This window comes from Uloborus diversus, unplaced genomic scaffold (genome assembly GCF_026930045.1).
Source record: "Uloborus diversus isolate 005 unplaced genomic scaffold, Udiv.v.3.1 scaffold_16, whole genome shotgun sequence".
Classification (NCBI taxonomy): Eukaryota; Metazoa; Arthropoda; class Arachnida; order Araneae; family Uloboridae; genus Uloborus; species Uloborus diversus.
The window spans coordinates 1,466,225-1,473,890 of NW_026558307.1; positions in this window are offsets into that span (position 1 = coordinate 1,466,225).

Genomic DNA, 7,666 nt, shown 5'->3' on the forward strand with positions numbered 1-7,666 from the left:
GCAATTAATTTCTTTGCTCTGTCTGTACTCGTTCTTTTTTTATATCAAAACTGTACTTACTTTAAAAACATGCCTCGTATTCCTAACATTCATGATAAGAATCGCGTGCAAATAGACAACCATAATTTTTTTCTGCAGCTTGAGCTGAAAATAAATCCTTGGAATGGCACGTAATTTAAATTTTGCATATATTCGTCAAATCTTTAAATTTTTAAATAACATGGTATATGTTCGAATAGCATAACCGGTTGGTTGATTCGATGACATCACGCTGAGTGTCTATGGGATGTTTTCATTAGCTTTCCTCAACCGGTAGCTCTATCAGAATTCGCCTGATTAGTCACCGGTTAACCAGTTATACTATTCGAACGTACCCCATAATACTGTTACAAATTCTGTAAATAGTAATTATTGTAGTAACGTAACCTGTAAATAGTTTCCCGTAATGAATATACAACCCCTTAACATATGGCTAAAGTATACAACCCCCTATTCTTTTTTTCTTATTTCATTCACTTATTTTATCAAGTAGTTGTAGAACGTTGTAGCATTTTCTGGAATCTTTGAGAGCTCTCTTTTCGGTGTGTATATAAACGGTTACGCTGGATAAAGAGTTTAGTTTCGATTGAGAATTTGTACTGAGAGTGTGTATTAGCTTTGTTTATAGCGAAGCATTTCGCTGTGTTGTTTTCGTATTTGGAAGTAAATACGTGTGTAAACGTTGAGTTTACGGTGTTGTGTGATAATTGCTTAACTGCTGATGATTAATTTAGCAGTTGTTAACGATTTCTCCTGTACATAGTGTAAATAAAGCTCCTGTGTTTTTATCAAGAACTGTGTCTTCATTTCAAGAAAGTGGAAGTCGCGCCGGATCCGTTACAATACTTTTCACGAAAAGAATCGCTTTGAAATACCACGTCATTATTTTTTGTCTCTTTTAAGAAGAAGCTCTCGATTCGCTAACGAATTTGCATATGATAATATTGATGCGCCGTCGTGTGGGATTTCATTGGCAGAGCTTCGAGCTGCGCGGAAATGTTGATGACGCAGAAAGAAGAATCTCGTCCTTTCCACTCGGCTACTGCTGGATGTTGTTTTCAAAAGATCTAGAGAAGGTTTTTTAGTTTTCACACCAAGTTGGGAAATTTAATTTGAAGTCTGCCCCGAGTGTGCAGGGTAAGTTTGGTTTATTCACTCGAAATTCTAATCGTGTAATAGAAAATGTTATTCATAAAGCTGATAATGTGTCATAATCTTAAATTTCCTAGGGTCGGAACGCCAATGAATCATTACTGAATCCAGAGTTTTTTGGGGGAGGAGGGGGGGATACGAAACGGCGTTCCGTCACTAACTCTTTACTGTGTAAGGAAGGGTTACGGATTTGGAGGGGAAATGACCCGGCTTGGTCTTCAGGAATTTTAGAACGTTTAACTCAGACAAGTTTTGAAATCCATTTGTTCAAGCGTGCCCACCTATAAGGGGGGGGGGGGGGAAACGTCATGGCGCACATGGCGCCATTGAAATGGTAAACGAAGGGGTATTTTTTATTTGGGGGGATGAGGTTTCTCGCTGGGGCAGGGGAGGGTTTTTATCGGAGTTTTTTTTTTTGGGGGGGGGAGGGGGGGTTACTAAAAATCTTTCGAGGAATTGATTCTTCTAGAAAATGATTGTTTTGAAATGCCTGTTTTATTTATTTAAACTTAGTACATTACACGCGTTCTGTTGTTTTTGATGAAGTACTGGATGGTTTGTTGACTGAATATATTAGGTCGCGAAAGATTCGAAAGAGTGCAACCGTAACAACTTGTTTCATTATTATTATTTTTTTTTTGCCATCAATTTTTGGTGATTGAAATTTGTAGGCAAATGGGGGAGGCGGCTCTCTTTTGTTATGCCCCCCCCCCGTACCCCCAATGATAGCTTTTCGCATATTTTCTTCACTTTTTTTAACTTTTAGGGAAGGATGTTATTTATTGCATATACTTATGGTATGTTCACCCCCCCCCCCCCAAACTCTTTTAAGCACGTTTTACTGTTTGTTTTTGAATTTAAATTAATTGTACACATTTTAATTAAATTTAAGTTATGGTTTTTTCTTTGCGTTTGCAATTAGTATTTTAATTGTTTTGAAGTGTAAAATATTCATTTTATAATACAGTGAAGCACCGTTCATACGTTTTTGAAGGGACTGTATGAAAAAAGCGTTTAACGAAGAAACGTATAATAGGTATAGGTTAATGTTTATTAGACTTTGTAGGGACCAATTTTAAAAACGTATAATTGATAAAAACGTATAAAACAGAAACGTATAAACGGTGCTTCACTGTAATTGCTAACTATTTGAGTTAAATTCTTTTTTTCTGCAGTAAAGAGGGAGTTTCATTTGCTCTAGACAAAATGTGTTTTTTAAATTACATTCTTTTACTATTGGGTTTGGGGAGAAATAGGGATTTTGAGTTAAACGTTTTCGTTAAAAAGATCCGATCGCTAATCCTTTGGGTCTCGCTTCGCTCGCTAATCGGTTAGGTTACTCTAAGGTGGTCGCTTAGCGAGTTAGGCAATAAGCAATAGTTGATGGATTTTTTAAACGTTTTTAAGCTACCGTTAGCGTATTGGTTTATTTGGTGAAACATTTTTAATTGCAAAGAATATCTTTTTAGAAGTGTACGCATTTTACTTAAAGAAAATTATTATTTTAAAACGGGGGAAAAACTTATCGTTACAGAAATTAAAATATAAATTTTTGAAGCCGGATGGTATTTTACATTAAACCTGTATTTAAAAATGATTCGTTTAAACGATCGCGTTTATTTTTTTAATTATTATTTTTCAGCAATCGCGAATTGCTTATTATCTTCACTTGACCAAAGTTGATGTTACTCTGATTTTTCAGACTGCCCTGATAACGATAATAAGCATAATCGTTGTTTTCATATTTATTAAGAAGAACTATTTTCGTCGCCATGGTTACAAATTGTTTGCATTTTTTGCGCTTGACTTAAGCAGATTTTACTTTAAAAAAAGGGTGGGGGTGTAAAATTATGTTTATTCAGGAAACATTAACATAAATAAAATTTAAAAAACATCTGGAGAAAGCATCAACATAGTTGAACTTAAAAAAGAAGACTTCAGCTAAATGCCAAAATCAGATTGGTTACAAAAATACATTACTTTGTACTGCTGTAAATAATATTTATGATAAGTTTAGTGGTGAATATTGGCCACGAAATCTATATCCTTGTTACCTTATCCTTATCCCCTCTTTTTTATTTCTTTGATTAAAGGTTCTTTTTTGCATTTACGGCTTGTTATATTTTCAAATACCCTGAAAAATAATTCAGGCGACAGACCTTTTCTGACTAATAAACTAAAGCGTGTATGAGTCCCTAAATGCTTCATTAAGTTATAATTGCCTACATTGTATATATTTAAAAAATTGTAACTCATTTCCTTGCGGTGTACGTTTATCCCTGTTTAAAAAAATGTGTTCAGTAAAATTATGTTATTGTATAGTACTACCATATTTTTTTTATTTGTTAGTATTACTGAAACCGAATGGGGTACTTACTTTCTGCGTTGCTTGCATACTTTTATTAGTTTTTAATGGTTACCAAAAGTGCAAAGAGGGCTCCCATTTTTTGTGACTGTTAGATTTACCCCAACCATAGACAAAAACATTTAAAACTGTAAGGTGGTAAACGCAGTGTCTGATTTAAGTGGAAACACGGTTGACCACTTGCGGTGCAGCACTTTGTTGGTCAACTTAGATAGGTGGTCAACTTAAAGTAGTAATGAAAACTTATTTTGTCATTTCTTGTCCCATGCATTCATTTTTAACTAATTGGAATACTTCAAACTCACTTTCATTGTTTTACATTACTTTAAAACAATAAGAAAAAATGTTGTTTTTTTAGAGATTATTTACCGGAATGACTCGTAAAGTATCATACAAATTTGAAATTTCTGTGAATCGATTAAAAAAAAAAGCCTCATTACTAATGAAAAACAACTTACTTGATATTAACAATTCCTAAAAATTCATAAGTCAAAAGTTACTCATTCTTCATTTGTTTTTTTCTTGAACATTTGTAACCATGGTAATCTACTTTTCAACAAAATAACTCCTTATTAAAGTTTGGCGCATTTTCTGGGACATAACATCAGCCCAATGTTTTTCGATGAGAACATAAATATTTATAGGATTTTCTAAAATGTCTGGTTATTTATTTGAAACATAACCGATGAAACCTTTAGTACAATCTAATGCTTTTGCCTAGTGGTCAACTTACAAAGGGTTTTTTACAATACTCCAAACCAAAGCTGGTGTATATTAGTGGTTAAGAGAGGTGGTCAAGTTACAGAGGTTTTCCTTCATTATATAAGATAGGACTAATTCCGTTCGTGACAAAAGCGGTCAACTTAGACAAGCGGTCAACTTAGACAAGTGGTCAACTTACAAAGGTGGTCAACCTTTACAGGTTTTACTGTATCTGGTATTTAGCTAGTTTACCTCAGCAGTACTTAGCATGCGACTCAAAAAATACATGCAACTAACTGAGCATTATTGAATAACCTTGTTAAGTCAGCCAAAAACTTGACGGAAGCTGATACTTATTTTTGTACAGGTACACTCCCCAACCCTTCAAACGCATTTTTTTTGCAAACAATATGAGACCAGTTTGGGGAAGGAAAAGACTTTAAGGTATTCAATCCTCGGCTTACTGCGGCCTATAGCAATGCAAATTTCAATGAGGTCAGCCTAAAAAATATCAATGATGCAGATTGCACCACTGATTTTTCATTTTTTTTCGGGGGCGGGGGGGATGGGGAGGTGTATCAGTTTTTTTTGGATGGTATGCCATTTTTCTTGGGATGGGAACCTCTACAATGATGAAAGTTATGATGCTGCAAGTCAAGAGGGACCCCACAAGTTTGTTGTGTTTACAGTCCTAAAATTTCTAAATCGGGCCCTGGGTAAACCGAGGCCACGGTTTTGTTAACACGAACATGCAAATCTTAAATTGTCGTGACGCTTACCAAACTTTTTACTAATCCCTCCATTTCTTTCGGTGTGTGTGGGGGGTATTTTCTTTGGTTGCTGTAAAACTTTTAAGGGGTGTGGATCTGGCCTTTTTGAATCAAAGATTTTCCTTTCGTAGCGAGCTTACATTAGGTAAGAATTTCCTTTCAGTGCCGCACTTTTATAGGTTCACGAGGTCTTTGTAGCGGCTGACTTCGTGGGAATTAACCAAGGTCGTGTTTTAAGGGAAGTCAGTACCCTAAATCCTTTCAAAAATTCGATTTTCTGATTTTGATATATTTTGAAACTATATTTTAATACCTTTCTAATGACATAAACTTCTTGATCGTGCTCATATTAGAAGTAAGTTAAAATAAGCTTTAAAGAAATGTAAACCTGTTTTGATGAAGTATAATTTCCCCTTTAAATTGCAATATCTCGAAATGGTATTTTTTTAACTAAATGTTCCTTTTTCTCAGAAATTAAATTGTGTTAGGCTTTGAAATTTTTAGAACCAATTCCATGCATCGAATTGCATATACTGAAGTAAAGTTTTCCCATATTCCAAAAATATTTTTTATGGAGCTGATTTCGTGTAGCAAAATGGCATTTTTTTGAAAAAAAAATAGTGACTTACACATCAGAACTTTTTAAAAAAAACTAAGGTTTCTTTCGGTAAAATTTTATTTCAGTGGAGAGAAAAAACTCAACTTAAGGTACAGAAAAAAAATTCATAATTGTATCTGTAATAGATTTTCAGAAAAAGGTACATGAACCAGTGCAAATTAACATTGACGGTATAGGGGGTACTGACTTCCCTTAACTAAATTTTGACACTGTTCAAGTAACTGTAAGAATTTTTTGATAATCGTTCAATGTGTTCTTTCAAAAACTGCCAGGGAAAGTTTTTCGTTTGCTGCAAAGTAAAACGTAATTTAAGGAATTAGTCGATCCTAGCATTTTCCATTTCTAGCTAGTAATAGAAGGTACGAATTTTTCTCAGCGACCGCAACCATTTAGTAGTTTTACGACGGTTTTTCTGTGACATTATTGCACTTAACCTGGGTCATGTTTTAACTAGTAGATTCGAAAATTAGTATCTATAGCACTTTTTTGACTATTCATTTGAAAGCTGGTGAAGAGGCATTAGCTGTTTCTCAGTTTTGCCGGAAACTTGGGAAATAGTTCAATGCATTATTTGAACCTCATATTTTTCATCTGTAGCTATCTTTTATTAGATGGAAATTTATTTTTCGACCGTTTAGAAGTTCATCAGGACTTCTAATTTTGTGGCGATATGCTAAGGTTACCGTTTAACCAGCGAGAGATGGAAAATCTTATTCTTTTTTAGTAATGATTCAACCCATTGTATTTCAATTCTTTCAAGAAGAAGGAATGAACAAAACATTTCTTGAATGAACAAAACAATAGCTTTGGAATCGTTGCATATTGCTTTGAATAAGCAATTTTTTGGGTGATGATGTGACTAGTTAAACAAAATATTTATTGATAGCTCATTTAACTTCATGCCCCTTTTGATCAACTTTGTGTACAATTAAGCGTGGAACAGTAAATTTTTTTACATGAAATCAATGGGGTTGTTTCCATCAGTCAAAAGTACTACTTTTAGTCACTGAAGTTGATAGAATGCGCAAAAAAAAAAAAAAAAAAAAAAAAAAATCGAGCGAGAAAAATCTTTTATTTTTAAAACTTTTATTTTTTTTTAAGTATCTGATTTTTCAAATAAGATGAGGTCTTTGTGGAAGAACACCTCCTCACTTTCATTTTAACATCTGAGACCCAACTATTTTGGAAATCTTTCGCTTAGTGTTATACTTTCGGTTGTTTTTCAATGTAATTTTCTTTTTTGACACTGTTCTTCATGGTAGCTGTCCTCCACATAAAGTTCTTCAAACAGTCTGGAAATAGGTTACAGGTAAATCGTTGATATTAATTTAATCATGGTCTGAGTAACAGTTGCTGATTGTACTGCCGTGTGCAGGTAAACGGCAATATCTGCAGAAATAAAGTTTCGAGATATTTGAAGAAATGTGTGGTGGATTCAATACTAACAATAGGAAAATGTTGGAATTAGGCTATTTTTCGCTCCTTTTTCCCAGCGGAAACCAAATAAGCGAGATTGTGCAATAAAGATAACGTACAATAGATGACGAAAATGCAAAAAAAAGGGGGAAGGCTGGAGCTTCGGATGGCTCAAACCATGGCCACACTCAATTAATGGCGCTGGTGTGTATTGAGTGGGGCCATGCTCAAACTATCGCCTTGATATTTAGAACTGTTTATTAATCTTTTTCTGATCATAATCGTAAAGAAGCAAAAATTAATTTGAATTCTGACATTTTGAATTCAAATTATGTATTTCGCAATCACGAGTTGCGACAGGGTCCTACTCATTGGAGTTATTGTTTCTAGAAATGGCTCATGTCCCCTCAAGCTTTCCTCTTCTCTTGGGCGGTTGTGTGTGTATAGTTGTGTGTGTGTAGGCGCGCGTGCATGCATGTGTAGGCTTGTGTGTGTGCGTAAACCTATGTGTATGCACGTAGGCGTGTGTGTGTATATGTGAGTGTGTATGTGTGTGAGCATGTCTAGGAAAAGCGGATTCCAACGCGCCTTCAGAGGGCGGTG